The 19443-nt window shown below is 41.1% G+C and overlaps 1 long non-coding RNA gene across 2 annotated transcripts in view; it reads left to right on the forward strand.

Annotated features, from left to right (window-relative positions):
• The first annotated feature begins 1767 nt into the window (after positions 1 to 1767).
• Positions 1768 to 19443, forward strand: part of LOC306962512 — a 79598-nt gene continuing 61922 nt past the window's right edge. For both annotated transcript variants that reach the window (XR_013792822.1, XR_013792823.1), the window contains exon 1: positions 1768 to 2014. This is a non-coding gene — a long non-coding RNA (uncharacterized lncRNA). The remainder of the gene's footprint in view (positions 2015 to 19443) is intronic.

Here is a 19443-nt window from a genome sequence, read left to right on the forward strand (position 1 = left end):
ATCATAATTCCTCTTACACTATGTTGAACTCGTCTCATGACATGGCCCAGTAGTGAAATTTTACAGAACTTGCAATGCAGAGAAGAAAATATCACACACATAAGAGTTCTTGGTGCCAAAAGTGCCAAAGTAACCCCCATTAGAGAGCAAATAAAGGGCAACGAGCTTCATACTTTACCAGGTTATAACAATATGTCTGCTCCTAGTCATGTTAAGTGCTTGGAAACTACTTCAAAATTCCAAATTGTATTCTAAATGTGCCTCTCTAACATGCTTACACGCTGGATTGGCACATGTTAATGAATGTGTACAGCCCTTGTGCTACATCAAATGAACATGAACCTGATACAAAGTCATTCATGTATTCATTATAGAGCTGACTTAAGCCCATGAGAAGAAGAAAGAAGTATCTTAAGGTTTTTATTGTAAAAGATCGGCGTCGGCGTTCGTATCTCTGTCTGGGCCACTCCAAAACATCCCGTCCACAGAGCAAATAGGAAGTAAGGCCATTTGCTGTCAGCCAATCAGAGCCCGCGGAGCCAAAGGCCACGGCAGCTACAGGTGCGCCTCATTCTTTACCCCCCTGACTGAGATGGATCTGTGCAATTTCTGCTGCCAGCATTGCACTAAGTTGTGTCTAAATAATTCAAGAAGTGGCCCGCTTTTCAAATTGCTTTTATTTTGAGCAGAATACAAAACAGACAACAGTGTGTGTGTGTGTGTGTAGGGGGGGGGGGGGGGGGGAATAGAAACTCCAGTGGAAGGATTTCTGTGTCAGGGAAAAAGCAAGAGTCGCCTAAATGGTTTCATACATCTCCTCTCATTTCTACACTCAGCGCCTATTCCGAACCGTCGTGGAGAGAAAAGCGTTTTTTTTTTTCATGCATTCTTGTGTTTCTCTTTCCCGTTCATTTTGACATTACTCAGCGTTTGTCCATAGCCGCCGCAGCTTCACAGGCGCGGATTCACAAAAAGCATGCTGTTTGACTCCAGCTAACAACTCTTGCCCTATAGTCTCGCTTTGATTTCTCTTCTCTCTCTTTTTTTTCCCCTGTTGTTGTGTTTTTTTTTCTTTTTTTGCCGAGTAAACAAACAATATTTCGAGTGATTCTCGCAACGCTTGGCTTCTCAGCTTTCTTTCTTTCTTTCTTTCTTTCTTTCTTTCTTTCTCGCGAGCTGCTACCACTGTGCGTTTGCTATACCGCTGCTGCTGCTGCTGCTTGTCAGAGTGCAGCTAGCTTTAATCGCTAAGCTCTCGACGCCATGTGATGTTCAAGGCCGCGCGCGCTTTCCCTTGCAGCCATCTTTTGCTATTTATCTGTCAATCATTCCACGCTTGGAAAAAGAAAAGGAAAAAAATGAAAAAGTAGAGCCCCCATGCCTTTATACCAAGCACTTCCTGATCAATATTATCAATTCACCCTCCTACCCGTATATGCCCCTGCCTACATTCACCCCCCGCGTGCACTTTCCTCCCTTCATCTGCAACCCCTCTATTCGTTTGGCCCTTTCTTCTCTCCACCCTCACACGCTCTCTCCCTCTCTCCCCTCTCTCTCACTCTCTCTCTCTCTCTCTCTCTCTCTGTTCGGGTTGCTGCAGCTGCTGTATCCATTTCCTCCTGGCAAAAAGGGACTTTATGAATAAATGATACTGAATTGCTGAAGGTTCAGATACTAAATAATGAATTTCACCACCAAAAACACAACAACTTCTCCAATCATAAAATAGCTCTCCCCTTCCATATTGATTGTGCTTGTGCAACCAGATGCACAGAGAGCGCCAGTCGGCATCGGCGGCGAGCTGTAGCGAGAGCATTTACACTAGAAATAATGTATAAAAATGATAAGGAGGACTTGCACTTTTTTTTTTTTAGTAGCCGTAGATTGCCGATAAGAGTGGCCGAGGTTTTGTTTCCGACAGTGGAGGGAGTAAAAGGGAGAGAGGAGGCGGTGGCGAGAAGGGGGAAGAAAGAAAAAAAAAATCCCAAAACTTTTGCTTCATGGGACATTCAAAGTAAGTGCGGTCATCTATTTGGTTTGCTCTGTCGCGAAGTGTGTGTGTGTGTGTGTGTGTGTGCACGGGTGTGTATTTTTGGAAGTGTGTGTGTCAGACGCTTGAAGGAGAAACTGTATTGGCTGCTGTTGGGGCCATGTTGATTTTTTTTCTCTCTTTTTTTTTTTTTTTTTTCCCTTCTTAGGTCATAGCCAGGCGAGGTGCAATTGTGAGAGGAGTCGGAACGGTCGGGCTGAAAATTATATCGTTTTGTTTTGGCATTTTGGACAATGTTGTTGGTATTTTGTACGATGTCGGCGTTAATGGGATGGAGGGGAGACGGGGATGGGGGGGCGTCTCAGGGGTGCTGCCGGGTCGTTGTTGCAGAGAGCTGGGGAAAATTGAGGCGTCTTGTTTTGCATGCTTCACTGATTCTTACATCACAGGTTGTAAAGCGAGGAGGGGGAGTCCGCAAGTGTGTGTTGGCAATGTGTTGGGGTCATTGTTGCTCACACTGAATATTTAAACTCACACACGTTCACTTTTTTATTTCGAGCAGAGATGCCATTGTCGAAGTGTTCATTTAAACCATAGATATGTTGTCTTACGTTTTGTTTTTTTGTTGCTGTGTGGAAAATGCACATTTATTTTCCACTTTGCAAAAGCTATATTTTACAGTGCGTTCATTCACATTCATTTTATCGATTTTACTCAAACTTTAAAATTGCATCAATTGCAGTAAAATGAGCACGGTAAATTAATATGCATTTTATCACTTGTCATTTTGCGAAATTTGTATATTAAAAAAAAAAAATCTCAGTCGTATCTAAGATGAATAGAAATTGATTTTTGAGTGCGTGTGTTGTGTTATTCTGAAAAGTGAACATATGAAAAAATACTGTATTTGACCACATTGCCACATCGACCACACTGAAATTTGGAAAGGAATTTGTAATGTATGTATATATCTTAGACTGTATATATTTTTACTTCACTCAATACAAAAAGAAAAATAAACAATGACATAAATTACGATTAATGAATCCTCCTTCTGTGACTTCTCATTCCTGCATTTTATCCATCTCTATATTTTATCCCATTATTCCATCTCGTTATTATCACATGCACTGATTTGCAATTCCATGCGTTATTCAGGAAACACACACACACACACACACACACACACTAGCTGTTATGTTATGGCGCACTGAGCCTCATAGTAATGCAGCCAGTCATTGTGCACAGCGATAAATAATTGATATCTCAATGAATATGCAAATGAGGAGAGAGAGAGAGCGAGCGAGAGCTGCGTTTCTTTATGGTGCTAAACAAAAGGCCCGTGTGATTTCCCGACTCCAATTAAGAAATATTACAGGCGCCATGTTGGGACTGGAGTCGTTTAGAGTTGTTCGGGGTCCTGCTCTCATGTACTCTTGTGTTGTAGTACTTTTGGGGCGAGGTCTTTTGAAGTAATTGTTCTGAATATTTCCCCTGATGGAGTTTTCCTTTTACACAGTTCAACCCAATAGACGACAATAATAATAATAGAGGCTACCAGGGAGTTTGTTTTGATGAAGCTACACTGTAAAAAAAAAAAAAAAAACAGTTGCTAGTCTTGCTTAAAATGACTATTTACAGGTTCTGCCAAACACTAATGATGCATGAAGTCCCTTGTATCAAAATCTAATTTGTCAAACAAAATGCTGATTTTTATTACAGATAAGTAATGTCTCTCATTTCAAGTTGTGTTAGTTTGAAATGTCTTGATTGAGTTATATTTTTACACATGAACAGTATCCCTAATGTTAAGCGAGTCACGCCAATTAGACTTATATTGTGGAATATTATAAAATCATGTCAAGGAAAAATGTAATAAACAAAGTGATCGCGTGTGTTGCAATGTCACAAGAGAGCAACTAAACTGTCGTAAAACGCTGAAAACAAGACCAAACACACTCCTAATGGGTCAAGAGTATAAGTATTTCAACCCTGTTTGGCTTCCTAGTCAAAGATATCCCACTGCAAAGTTACGAGTCTATACGAGTGATCACTGTTGTTTGCTGATGTTTTGGTGAATGGTATAGGCAACATCAGATACATTCAGGTCTCTAACGCTGATTTAGGAAATTGCCGATCAGTTACAGCACAAGGGGAGCACTGTTCTGTTTGTGAACCTTGTTTTTGAGTATCATAGAACTATTGTTATTTAATGAATACATTAAATTGCCAACACGGTCTCCAGACGTGACGACGTTGCCATTGTATGTATTGCATTTGAGCGATGCGTCTTATCCAAGAAGTGGGCAATAATCAAACTCGCAATCTCAACTTTGGTCAGTCTCAGAAATGGTCATGGGACTTTATAGTCGGTTTGCAGCCAATTCTTTGGCAGTAATAACACCTAGTATTGGAGGTTGGATGAGTACAATGGAAGATTTTTGAGTAAAATGATAGCGAAAAGCATAAGCTCTGTTGTTTGAGCTGACGTCTATCTTGTTGAGGTTCATCATTCAGCTATGTATTTCTTTTTATGTGACATGAAAAAAAATATTGAATTGAAAATCGAGATTGAGGGCTGCACTATTTAAAAAATGTGATACCAGTACTTTATCGATATTTGGTTTACGGTATTTGATACCTAAACAAAACTTTTTTTTTCCAATACTTATACTAAAACATTCCATATTTTTCAATTTGTATCATTTATTTAAGCCAAGGAACCAAGTAACGTTCCCCCCCATCTATATCATCTATAGCATATGAAGATTACATTGACCATAATGTGTCATTCACTCAAACAGCGCATGCAGCATAAACAGAGAAACTTCTGAAGCGCATTTTTTTCATGCCATGTCAGATTGCATTGCGTTTCCTGGTGCATTAGCCCTGTAACCTGCAAACCGGGGCCGGATAGAGCACTATAACAAGCTTTCAGCAGCGAGGAATGAAAATTTGATGTTAATCTGTGAGACGCAGCGCTGGAGCTGACAGGTGCTTTCTAGTCTACTTAGCCCAGTCTCCTCACATTTGCTGCTCTGCCTCCGACTCGCTGCAGCCCCTTTTAGAGCCGTCAGATGAGAGTTGCCAATCAGACGGAGCATGTTTTAGCAGCGTTTATGGTTTGGACAGAAGTGCATTGAATTATTGAGGTGAATAATGAGAGAAGATGTACGTAAAAATGCAAGCTGTGGTTTTAGCGAGAGGGAGATGTGAGAGTATATTTAGTCAAATCACATGCTGCATGTGGATTATGTAAAACACTTTGTAGCTAATGAATATTGACCTGATTTAGCAGATGAATTTAAGATATTTATGCACAAGCCTGTAACCTGTAAAGTTACTGTGGTATCACTTAATGAGAACTAGTCCTTATTATACCAAGCAATAATAGTAGTAATGTAATTCATTTTTTCTGAATGGTTTTGGAAGGAACATACTGTAAACGGAATGATAATTTTTGTTTTTGAACTCAATTTTGTTATTACATTTCCACAATGAATCATCATTTGACTCTTTGTTTTCATCCTGTCTCCATAGGGTGTAATGTAAAAACCACTGCCCTCTAGAATGTGTCTAGAAATGGTTCTCTAAAACATAAAGCTGTGTTTATGTTTTCGTATTATGCACCGATAAGACACCTCTACCACATATCAACCTATTAATCCTCCATGTGATCTGGCAGACATGTTGCCTTATTTCACATTATAGGGTCACTTCTCGCCTCCTTGACTATCCCACACACACACACCCCTCTCTCTGTGCTCATGTCAGCCCCAGGGAGCGCGGGCCTCTCAGACAGGAGTCACAAGGTTGAGCCGGTCATTATGGAGGGCCTTGACAAAGACTCGACACAGACCAACGCAGCCTCCTGACACGGGCCGCCTGCATTCCCCTGTGAGTGATACAATAAAACAAAACACGTGTGTGTGTGCTGAGGCGGGCGGGCGAGGCCAACTATACCTGCCCTGTCAAAGCCAATATGAGCCGCGTGTTGTTCTTATCACTAACTACCATTCAATAAAACTTCAATAAAAAGCACCGGACAATTTTCTCCCTCCTCCATCACGCTGTAAGGCCTTAACCCAGCGGTGCATCAAGACTGGATGCCCGAATATGCTGTAGTTCAGCGCTGAGGCAAAGGTTTGGCCAGTCAACACCTTTACAATAAACAAGATGGTTTTCAGTACAGAATGACGAATGGATTTGCCTGTTCATTAAATTTGGCATATGGCTGCCGCAATCTCCAACCACCTTTAGATTATATTGATCACTTTAGGCTTACAAAGTGAGGAGAGATAGAGCGAAATTTTAAAGAAAACAAATCAAAGTGCTTCCCTCTTGGACCTGAACACCACTAGTTTGGGCACGTCTTTCCACTTTTCCAACCCAGTTACGCCATGATCCTGCCCCTCTAGATTGTTCTAACTCTAACCTAATCCCTTTTCCTAAACCTAACCTTAACCCAAACTTTAACCTTAATTCCTTGCCTTAAACATTTGTAAAACAGCAATATTAACTTAATAAAGCCAACTGAAAAAGCTGCATTTTGAGTGACATCCAATGAGAATTCACAGGGGCGGGGCTTATGGCTTCACTTGGTTGGAGATCAAAATAAGGCACTTTGGACAAAGGTAAGAGCAGGCAGAGAATTTTCAAAAGTTAACAATCAAGCTCCTCCCCCTCTCACCCGATTGGACCTGACAGGCCAGTTCACAGGAAAAGCTCGCCTCATTGGTCAAAGTGGTATCCTCGGGGATTCTGATTAGTGTCTGAAATCAGCAGAAGGAGGGACTGAAGAAAAAATATGATTTAATATGACTTATGTTGCCTCCAATTGCAGACCCAGGTGGTCAATTACACAAAAATCTATTACATTTGTAAAACACTGAAACTTACAGACTGTCACTTTAAGGCCCATGCAGTAAAAGACATGCTATTATAACATGTTTTTTTTTCCATTTACTTTCTGAAATTGAACAAACAATTGTCACGATGCTTTATGTTTTATGGGTGAGAGGGTATTTGGCTGCAAACCGGCATGGCATGTGCACCATTTGTGTTAATATTGACTGTCAAAACCAAATAAACAAACAAATAAATAGATATACAGTAAGCGACTCAAACTTTTCACTCCAAGTACCACCTGAAAAGATACCTTCCTTCTTCGGTACTACCAGAAATAGTGCAACTTAATTAAAATTATGACAGATAAGTATGTGGCAGTATGTGCTCCACGTACAGTATATCTACTCTAGTTGTGTTGGTTTGGTCAGTGGTCCCCACTTATTTTACCAAAAAAGATATAATTTCATTCACTCTCTCGTCAGGCCTTGGTTACATGTTACAATATCGCTTCAATAAAAACACCCACCAATTTCCGCTGCCCTTGATCGCGCCTAATGCCTGTACGTCCTTGCGCGTTCGTCAGTGATACATTATGACTGAATACCAGAGCAGAATTCACTTTAACGGATGGAGCTTGGCGCTGCATTTTAGGGCCATTTTAAATCTTATTTCCCTGCTTCCTGCACCAGATCTGAAGCAGAGGAAGAAAAAAAAAAAACATGATTCCTCCTCTACTCTGTCGAGCCCCTGAATTATTAGGGGCATCAATATCTTTAGCATATTGCCAGGGGCTGCTGTAGACACTATCTGCTTTCATTATTAGTGTCAGCTCAATTATAGCTCACACCCAACTGTTTCTCAACATCTAATAGCGTCAATCGACAGTCGAGCCGCGCGCGCACGACCAGCCAATACCAAACCACACCTCCTTTCTGCATACAGGGCCTTCTGCTTTCTGTCATCTCGCTAATGCAGGGGAGGAAGCACAGGGCTCATAATGGTGGCCGCGTTCTTAGTGGCGATGAGCAGATGAAGCAGGCTTGGCCCATTTTCATCAAATATTAATGGCACGGAAAAATACACCCAGGCTGAGGCTCCTCCGTCCGCAGCCAAACCGGAGAGGGGCGACGGGGGGAAAGAGCAATGGGGAGAAAGTGCACTGAGTGTGTTTAGAGCTGCACTGTCTGATGGCCATAATTAGGGCCCAATGCAATTAAAAATTCAAAAGCCCCAGTTTATTTGAGCGCATGAATCTTCCACTCGCTGTAGCGTTTATTTCCCCTTTACAAAGTATTTTATTTTACAACTTTCAATTGAGCTCCATGGGCTGCTCTCCTCACTACACACTACTCTCTGTGCCTCTCTGCTGACTCCCCGGTCTGATGTAGAGGGTACACATGAACAAAAAATGTAACAAAAACAGGAAACTCAGGATTTGTAAACGATTGGCACAGATATCTAAGAAAAAAGAGAAAGGATCGCATAATCAAACTGCTGCAGTCTTACAATACATCATGATGAGGACTGCGGCAATGCTGTTTACAAAATACAGTTTGATTATAGATGCAATTATTATGTGAATTTTGAGTGATGTAAAATGATCGTTGTCATAGCAATTCCATTCAATCGGTTCTTGAATGGTCAATAATTCAATTGACTCCATGAATAATGAAATTGATGTGACTGATACTCACAGATTGCATCGTTGTAGTAGTAGTAGTAGTAGTAGTCGTAGGACAGAGGGTTAGTGATATAGCACTATTATTCCAACTGGAGAATAAGATCAGATCTCAGAAGTTAAGCTTGATCTGGCCTGTTTAGCACCTGGATGGAAGACTGTGAGGGAACACCAGGCTTGGGTTGGAAGGGCCGATGGCGCAGATTGGCAGCTTCACTCACATCAGTCCACCCTGGGACAGTTGTGGCTATACAACTTACTCTCACCAAGTATGGAGTGAATGAATAATGCACACAATGCACATAAACGACTTTGGGCGTTTGTATAAGATTAATGCTTAATTATTATGGGTGAAAAAAGCATAACAAATTTATGTTTATTTTTGATGTGGATAGCCCCAGTATTGCATAAAGATACACCTGAAACCAGCTAAATGGCTAATGCTGTTATGGAAATCTGTCTTGTCCTACAACTGAACAAAGCTGCACTGCAGGTTGTCTGTTGCTTTTTTAAAAGAGCAATTCAACTGTTGCCAAGCTAAATCATTTGAAAGATGACCTAATATAGCCAATTTCAAACATCATATCTCCTATCTCTCATATTATGAGGTTTGCAGAGAGACGAGTCCACTCCCAGTTAAGGCATGTTTTATGAGAAACGTTTCACCAATGAAAACACCAAAAATGAAACTGATCCTTGCATTTTATTCTATTTACTAGTAAATTGTTACGCAGTGTGGCTTCAATCTATGGGCTCATCAGAACTGCTTTCTAAATCTGCCCTTTCTTTGTTACACGTCTATAGCTCACCGCGCAATTCATTTGTGATACACTACTGCTTTCTTTATCCCCACTTTAAAATGACTTATCCCACTCTTTTCATTTATGCTCACAGCGGCACCTTAAACACAGAACAAAGCAGCTACATTGCACAATTTGTGGCCCGTGTATTGTCTGATTACCCAGACAATCCCTTCGCCTCCCGCATCCACATCTCTGCAACAAATAAACAACGACATGGAGTGCTTTAGGGATACACACTTCCTCCCTTACCCCACTTTACTTTCCTTTCTCTCTCTGACCTTTCTTCTTCTCTGTTCCTCCCCATTATCAAGCGTTCCGTGCCTTCAGATTTCATAGATATGCCACACGTGCGCAAAGCAGTCTGCTCCTTTACTGAATAGCGGCTCTTTTATTAGCGCGGGTCGTTCCTGTCTTGCTCGCCTTAAACAGTGAAGTGGGGAAGACGGGAAGAATCCAAAGAGGTGCCAGGGGCTGAGTTTGCACAGAGCTTTGATGTTGTCTTGATGCGGCAAAGGCAAACACGCTCACACATGTACACGCACACACACACACACACACACACACACACACACACACACACACCATGCCCAACTTTCTGCTCATGCTGTACCGTACAGTGAGCAGACAGGAGCGTGTGAGCCCAAAGCTAAGTATAAACATGCATACAGTGGAGATCAGACTGTGGTGAAGCTGCAGCACCAACGCCGGAGACACGAGGAGTCAGTCGCCAGAAGACAAGTCGGACAAAATATGCAGCGCATCAACATTTTTGTAACAATAGAGTCTTGCAGGGGGAGAAGGGCAAATGAGCCAAAACACAGGAGTTTGGAAGCAGAGGTTGCGCTGACATCTGGAGATGCTGTTGCTCGGGTGTTTTGTTTGGTCTGTGGGTGGGAAGGCGAGAACTGTGTTTTTTTGCAAAAGATCTGTGGATTATTTGGCTGTTCGATAACAGGGGTGTGCAGGTGATGTCACAGAACGGTGACAGTTTGGCAACAGAGGTCAAATGAGTGTCAGTTCTACATTGTTATCTGTTGACTTGTCCAAAAGATCAATCGATTATTCAAAAGTTAGATACAGATGCGTATTCTGGCACATATTCAGCTTCTTCCAAAGGTCAATACAGACTTATTGTTTGTACTTGTGATTTGCGCCATCTTTTACTATAAACATAAAATAAAGCTGAATTTATTATGGTAGAGAGCCATCCCCAAGTTAGAAAGCTGGCAATTGTGTCCTTAAGGTAAAACACCTCATCTCTAACTATATTAATGTTTACATGTGGAAAAAGCGATGATTTTTTGATTTAAACAGACTAGATGCAAGTTGGTCATTTTATGCTCACTACTGCCACCTCAGGTCTTACACGTAACTGCAGTCTCTATATTAAACTTGTGCATCGTGGCACTTCTGGCCCGAAGTAACAACTTTTTGAGTGACAGTGCTGGATTTTAGAGGCAGTTGTGGGCTCATTCTACAAACTCCGTATACGCCTGTACATAAAGCCAAACTGTGTAACATTTGGAATAAAACAGAAGCATGTAGGGTTCGCCTGGTTCGACTGGCGGGACAGCGCCAGCTCGTCTGCATGGAGAAGGTGCTTATCTCTGACAAGTGCTTTTTTGAGGACCCACAGCAGCAATAGCACTGTTGTTTGTCTCGCTGATCGTTGGAGCACAGCCGTTAAAAGTAAAGCTCTTAAGAAGTGTATCATATGGAGCAAATAACAGTAAGATTGCAGATGAAAACAGATATATTGGACAACTGGTCTTCAATTGAGAAGTATAGTTCAGTTGTACTCATTGTATATTTTTTTATGTTATTTGCTCTATCTGCATGTTGATGTTTTAGAATAAAAATAAGTTGAAAGCTCTTAATTCCCCGCAAAATACTTTATTTTTTCAAGGACTGCTTGAACTTGAGCAGTATTCATTGACCATGCCCCCCCCCCCCCCCCCCCTGGTCCTCACTGATGCTCGTCTATTATCAGAATAGGTTAAGTAGATTCTATTTATCTTTGCAGAGGGGGTCAAGAGCCCTGGGAGACAGAGGAATAATCACAAGTGCAGGGCCGTGTCTTCATTATGTCCAAATGAGGTGCAGAGATTGGACAAATATGACACGTGCCAATTCAGCACCTAATATTCATCACCCTATTATAGCGCTTCGCTGTCATTTTCTAAACAAATTTGACCAGGTTTAACCAAGATGTCCGGCTGTTAAGCGCTGTTTGCACTTGGACATTGGGGTTTGCTGAAATAAATGCACTTAGGGGGTCATTTAGAAAGTGTTCGCTCATGTGCAAAACCAGAATCATGTGCAAAAGTGGAGAAGCAGCAGAGTCATTTACGCATTTGGTAATCACAGAGTATTCTCTCATTTAGATAATACATATGGGTTCTAAAACTTTAATGCAGATACATTGTATATAAACTAATGGTTGTCAGAATAATATATTTTAGGAAGAGTGGCTCAGGTAATAGAGCAGCTATAACGGAAAGGTCGGCGGTTCTTATATTTACTGCCACTGTGTCTTTGGGCAAGATACCTTACACATCTTGTCTACATGAATATAGTGTGCAGTGATTGGTAGAGAGTGGAGGGGCCAATGGCAATTTGTATTCTTGCATTTTATTCATATGTTTTACAAGTAGTATTAAAAATATTTGGTTAAAAACAGCTCCAATTCTTACTGTTTAATTCTAATTTCAGATCACATTAATATTTTTATTTTTTCTATTACCTATTTGGTTACACTTTATTTTGCACAACCTTGATACGTTGTACCTAACAAAATGTAGTACAAAGTAATGTGCTTGGCAACAATCTGTAATAACTTGTACCTATGCTGTACATACAATGGAATAATGTTACCTTACATAAGGGTTCATTATGTAATAGGACACGAGACCCTTAGGGTTAGGGCTTAAGGTTAGGGTTAGAGTTGGGGTCTTATTACATTATGTACCTTCAAACTACAAGTACATATTATTCCATTCTGTATGTAGCACATAGGTACAAGTTATTACAGATTCGTACAAAGCCAATTACATTGTACTAAATTTGGCAGGTATAATGCATCAAGGGGTGTGTAAAATAAAGTGTTACCATTTATTTATCTTGCAAAAGAAAAAACAAGGCATCCAAAATGAGCATGTTGACATCTAAGTTGCAGTGTCAGTTATCAGTACCAACACCAGTTTAATGTATATTGAAAACTATTATAACACGCCGACATGCGATCGGTTACTAAACGTAATTTGTTGATCTATCCATCCAAATACAATTTACTGAAAAGTGACTCACTTAAAGGAGTTGATCTAATTCATTACTGCCACTCTTGCCACACCTTAAGTATAAATCTATCACCATTGCCGGTCTCTGCGCACTCTCCGGGTCATGGAGCCTCCAACCAACCTTGACTAACAAGCATATGTTAATTATGAGGCAGATCACAGGCGGGTCAGGCAGCACTCCGCAGTCACTAAAAAGGAGGAGATGCATTACTGGAGGGCATACCCCGGACTGGGGATGGGTACAACACCTCACGTGCCCCCCTCATGTGCTTTTATTTCTGAAGCCCTCACCCTTTTAGTGTTAATGATGCCAATGTGGTGACATGTTGAATGCTCTCATTTAGAGCACTCTAGAAATGTAAGACTGATACATGGACCAAAGGACAGCAAAGGCTCTGGTTCACTGTCTTCTCTCTAGACATGCTTCATTGTTATATTATATAAAAAGTAGACAAGAGACAAACATGTGCGACCCTTGAGCAGCATGTCAAGATTGTAACTATGTAATAATGGGTGTAACTTTGTGCGTTAAGGGGTAATGAAAGCAAAGCTAATGTCAAGAAGGCTAAAGCCAATTTAGTACAAATAATAGAAGATACTTCTGACTAAATTGCCATTGGGATGTGTATCCACAGACGGGACTTTACGTAAGGTTCAAACTGTAACAAAGTGGTTTCATATGTGCAGGCACACTGGATTATGAGATTTATTTAAAAAAGAAAATATATGCTCTAGTATAGCTCTATAAAGTGCTCTGCCAAGTAATCTGCACACCCAAAATAACACCAAAATCGCTCATCTGTCACCCCTCAGCCTCCTCGCTCTGCCCCCCTCCCTCCCCTCCTCTGTGTCCCTCCGCCCCACTCGGTCTGCCTGCCCTGCACCTCCAGGCCTTGCCCCGGAGCACATTGATTCTGCTGTATACCTAATTACGGCCCATAATCTATTCATTTCAGCAGCACCAGAGAGGGCAGCAGCTGTCACCAGCACAGCACCGGGGGACCGAGGCTGGGCTGAGGCTGGTGGCTGTTGGTGGGTCTTTTTTTTTACTCTGGCCTTTAAGACAATGTATGGCTTTAATTAGGGTTGAACTTTTTGGGAAATGATCTTTATTTTTTTCTGAAAAGTTGTATTGACATTTGAGAGAGCACTTTAAAACGCTGAAAGAGAATCACATGTTAAATAGAGTAAACAATAAGGGCATCATTTTATGCAATTGAACCTCAAGGGGAGTTGATAGTTTGCAGTTTGCCGAGGACATTACTACTTAAATGAGTTGTTCTCAAACTTCAGTGCTGGTACCTCCAACAGCCTCATGAGGTACTTGGGGTGCCCTGTACTGTTTGTTTTAGAGACATTACTGTTTATGCGTTTCTCCCCCTTTTTGGATTGTGTCTTGTTGCAAATTACTGTATCTTGTTCATGATTTTGTCCCATTTTAGACTTGGTTAATCCTGTTCTGACCGCAATATATTAGTCATTACAATTTAAGTAACTCAAGTTACAAGTGCATTCAAACTTTTGAACGAAAAAAGCCAAACCCTCCCAAACAACGGACACTGGTGTATAAGATCTGCGGCTGCGTGTAGCTAACGTTGTCAAAACAACAAACAGAGAGAATGGAGATAATGAAAGAAAAGGAAATCTTTGCTCGATGGCGTTATTATTATATTTTTAGTTTTTTGCCAAAAGTAACTCAAAAGTAACTCAGAGTAGTGTAGCTTAGCGACATTTTTGAAACAATAATATGTAATACAAACATATTACATGTTTATAGGTGTAACTAGTAATACAGAATATATTAGTTTTAAAGTAACATGACCAACACTGGTTATGGACCTGTGTTGGACCTGCCATACTTTTTTTCTCTCCTTTGGATACTTGGTGTGAAATGTTTGCAGACTTTGCCATTTGTAAACATTCAAATTTATCCATCCATCCGTCTTCTTCCTCTTTTCTGTTGCCGGGTCGTGGGGGCAGCTGTTGGAGCTGCCCAAATCACCCTGCACCAGCCCCTTATGGCTCCTGCTGCACGTGGTGGTCTCTCATAAGGGGCTTCTGAACCGCTCTTTGTCTGACCCGTCACCTAGGACCTGTTTGCCATGGGAGACCCTGCCAGGGGCACGAAGCCCCCTCAACAGAGCTCCCAGGATCATTCAGGTGCTCAAACCCCTCCACCACGTTAAGGTGTCGGTTCCAGGAGGGGACATTCAAATTGAAATAAATAAATCTCCCAACCATTGTTTTATTTTTAGAGATCTTAAAACTGGATCGGATAATATCTTTTGACCATGCACGGGGATTTGGCGGATAAGATAAGCCCCGTAACCAGTCAAATGCCATGACATGAAAAGAAAATGTGGGTGAAATGACTCCTGAACATTGCTATGGCAGAAAGTGTAGTCATTTGATATCCAGGCATTCAAAGAAAAGAAAAAAAGAGAGAGAACTGCCAACCGCCTGAATATCCCTTTTATGTTTATCTCCATTTCCTTCTAAGTAAATATCTGTCGGCAAAAGGACACTGATGAAAGATAACAACATCTGCCTGAGCTCTGGATGTGTTTCCGTTACCGCTGTTTGTCTCTATGTTCAACAAGGGACCCGCGCGTTCGCTTTGCGTCCAATAATGTTGCATTAATAGAAACTCGGGGATGACTGTGCCACTTTCACATCCAAAACGTCTCTCCCTCCCACGCTCTGGCTGCTTTTCTCTCAAAGTACTTTTGCTTCACATATCAAATATTTATATGTAAAAAATGGTCCCACGTCCATGCTTATATCTCGCCCACTGGAGCGATTCTTTTGGAGCTCGACTCTTTTTTTTTTCTTGCAGCTTGTGAATGTGACTCGTCTTCAAAATATTTTCACTCTCCTTTTTTTTTTTTTTCTTTTGCATTTTTGACAGGTGCGTGTGCGTGCGCGGTTTCTGGCAAGTTTAAGTGTTATTTTGTGATCCGCGTCAAGCGCCGGCACTTGAGAAGCCATTGTGAGGCAAAGCGCACCTCTCGGCCCGCCCAAGGGTAATCATCCTCTGTTTGTTTAATGTGCTTAATCTGCGGGTGAGCTCCACTGGGCGTGTCTAATTAGCAAAATTAATTTGTTAAGACATTAGCGTCGTTGGAAACGGCCAAATGAAGCCGCACTCTCTTATGCAAATGCGCCGCGGATTTGGCGGGCCGTGTTACCTCAATTAGACCCTACTTTGATATCCGCCTTGATTCCATGTCCTGCCTCTTTCATCCTGCCTTTCTCCTCATTATCGCTGCCAGATTGGGATAATCAGGAAGTGGGACTGCCATTGTGTGACATGTAAAGGCGTTGGGGGGTGTGGGGGTGTGGGGGGGGATTCAAACAGGGATCTTGGTTTTCAATTAGGAGGAGTGCGCCCACCTCCAGGATGACGGCAAAACTCAAAGCCCTTTGTGTTTCAAGCTAAGAAGAAACATAAAGGTGGAAGTGAGAATACTGTAAATGTGTTATATCTGCAGACATTTTCTTCATTGACAAATTCCATTTCTTCTCTTCTTAAAAATCTTATAACATCTTTTAGGCCTTTATATGTTTGGTAAAATTGCTGCTACAGTTGCGTAGTTTGAATGATTTATATTAAAGCTGTTATTTATTTTTAATCACTTCGGTGTTACATGCACAACTATGTTTTTTTTTAGATTAGGTCACAGGGATAACCACAAGATAACACTTAATATAACCTCTTAAAACATGAACTCATGCATGTTACAAATGATTACGCCTAAAATGCAAGTGGCTTATAATGAACCTCTTAACCCGCACATGAACAGAGGACATTTTCTCCAGTTTGGCATTGCCCAAATCTAAAAGCAAAAAAAAAAGCGGCAAAAGAGGGACAAAAAACGTGCAACAAAGTCACACGACTAAACAGACATGAGACGGTAACAATATAGCAACAAAAACACAAAATAATGTATTAAAAACACTTCCAAAAGACCACAGAGTGATGAAAAAGCAACAAAAATCCACGAAAGAACAACAAAAAGTCAAAAATGAGATGAAAAAGTGCGTTCAAATGAGGCGTCACACTGGCCTCTAGGCTGCAAGCTACGGTCGAGAAGCTTTTAGATTTGAGTAAAGCTGAACTGGACAAAATGCGCTCCTTAACTGTAAGAGGTAAGGAATAGTCCTATAGGTCCAATTATGCACTGATCATATCTTTTTGTAACTGCAAAATAAGCATTGTTGTTTGATTAAAACCATTAAGCTTTCTGATGATCTTGAGATATATCCAGGAGGGAACTGCGGTTGCCGTATAGAACATAAACTAGTGGTCAAAAGGAATTCTAGCTTACAGGGGAAAAAATGTATAATTCCAATTTGTTATAAAAGTGTTGTTGTAGTTCTTTGAGTTTGGCCTTTTCCCTTTAGTATGTATTTACTGTAGCCAATTAGCACATAGTCATTATCGAACTACATAATAATCTCTATATCTATGCCTTTGTGAAGCTGTTTTCTTACTTCTCAACAAGCTTCCCCGCACGCTGCTCACTGATTGGTGTTTCTTTTTTCTTTTTTTTTGTCTGTTTGTGAGTTGGCGAGTTAATGATCCCATACTTTGCACCCCTCTCTCGCCTGTTTAAGGGTTAATGAGACCCCGGCAGCCTCTCAGCGTGGGACGAGAGGGGCGGGGTTTTGTATTTGGGTTGGTTTGGTACAGCGGGCCGCGGCTTCAGTGGAAAACCACCCATAGGACTGTTCCCTTTGAAGTGTCAGCGAGCGCACACCCCCACCACCCCTTTCACCCCCTCACCCGCTCGCCCCTTGTTGTTCCGGGTGGCTCTTGTTTCATTTGTCTGAGTGGCAGTATAAAATATAGATGAGCATGCCAGACGACACGCCCCCTCTATCCAAAAAAAAAAAAAAAAAAAAAAAAGGCTAGAAATCCACCCCCACCACGCCATTATTCAAAGATTAAACCAATGCCTCCCTGTCACCTGGTAATGACCCCCCTAATAGCCGAGCAGCGTGACAGTAAAATTAGCCACACTTCGTTTTATTTGGGATTTTAATGCTTCCCGGCTACAATAAACCTCCCAAAATTATGGGTCATTTCGAAGCAAAGGATAAAATAAGGCTTTTTTTTCTTGCACGTTTGGCCCGAGGTGTGATTGTGTAATGAGTGGTAATGCCGTCGACGTGCCAGTGATCGCGCCGCCGTAGGGATTTGTAGTTTTGCTGGGAGTCTATTGTGGGACCACTGTATTTCATCTCCTGCGATCCCCGTGGGACGTCCAGTGGTCCATTTGAACGGCGGTGAGCGGGGGCCTCGGTCAGCTGCGCCCACGGGAGAGGACAGGCAATATTAGTCTGCTGTAAATCGTGCAAAGAAAACACCGGATTCATTGGCACTCAGCTGTCTAAATGAGAGATAAAATGAGGCTCAGGAGTCAGGATTTAAAGCAATAGGAAGACTTTTGAAAATGAGCTGCTTTTTTGGACTTAAATCGATTGAAAGTTTTCTTCACTCTGCTGGGGCGACAGAAAGAGTCCTGCACGCGGTTTCTCCAGTTCAGCTTTACACAAATCTAAAAGCTTCTCGAGCTTACAGACTACAGGCCAGTTTTTAGCGCCTCATTTGAAAGCTAAGAGCAACAGAACTAAGCTTCTTTCTTGTTAGGATTGTCACGTTTTTGTCCTTTTTTTTCACAGGTTTTGGTCACATAGTTGTGGCTTAATCAGTTACATGACATACAAAAAAACAAAATGGTGCCAAGTACTACAAAAGAAAAGCAATGAAAACATAACGAAAATGTGGCAAAAAATGTGGCAAAAATGTGGCAAAAATGTGGCAAAAATGTGACAAAAAGCAATGTATATGCGACAAAAAAAGTCCATGAAAACATGACGATAATGTGACAAAAACATTACAAAAACCTGCCAAAAATATGGCAAAAATGTAGCAAAAATGTGGAAAAAATGTACAAAAATGTGGCAAAAATGTGACAAAAAATCCATGAAAACGTGATGATAATGTGACAAAAACATGGCAAAAATGTAACAAAAATGTAACAAAAATGTAACAAAAATGTGAAAAAATGATGACAAAAATATGGCAAAAATGTGACGAAAAATATTGTAAAAATGTGGCAAAAATGTGACAAAAAATCCATGAAAGTGTGACGATAATGTGACAAAAACATGACAAAAATTTGCTAAAATGTGGCAAAAATTTGACAAAAATGTGACAAAAAATCCATGAAAACGTGGCGATAATGTGACAAAAAATTTGACCAACAAAAATTAACAAAAATGTGACAAAAACGTGACAAAAAAATTGGCTAAAAAGTTACAAAAAAAAAAAAAGCGTGATAACAAAAACAAGGAAGAAGCTAAGATTAGGTCTTTCAAATTAGCCGGAACACTGGCCTATAGGCTGTAAACTCTCCAGTCAAGAAGTTTTTAGATTTGTGTAAAACTGGAGAAAGTGTGCGTGGTTAATACATGTCATGTTTATGAATTGACTTCTAGTTGTCCACATTCCTCTTTGCTTCCAGCCCACGTCCCGAGAAAGTTGGGAGAGGAGCATTAAAATGTGTTCATGACAAAAGACATTAGGGTGCGCACACAGCCAGCACATTGCATTACGGGCTACAGGGACCTCTAATCTCATTCCAGTCCACTTTATGGAAACGACAAAATGCTATTACGTTCAGCGGGTGTATCAAACATTACATAGCTACTATTTATTTTCACTTTATTTGCTTAAGTAACACAGGGGCATCTGCAGGTAATTGTTTTAAGCTTTGTACCTATAATAAATCATCTTTTTCTCCTCCGATCTCCAGGGAACTC

The sequence above is a fragment of the Gobius niger genome (genome assembly GCF_951799975.1).
Source record: "Gobius niger genome assembly, chromosome: 4".
Taxonomy (NCBI): domain Eukaryota; kingdom Metazoa; phylum Chordata; class Actinopteri; order Gobiiformes; family Gobiidae; genus Gobius; species Gobius niger.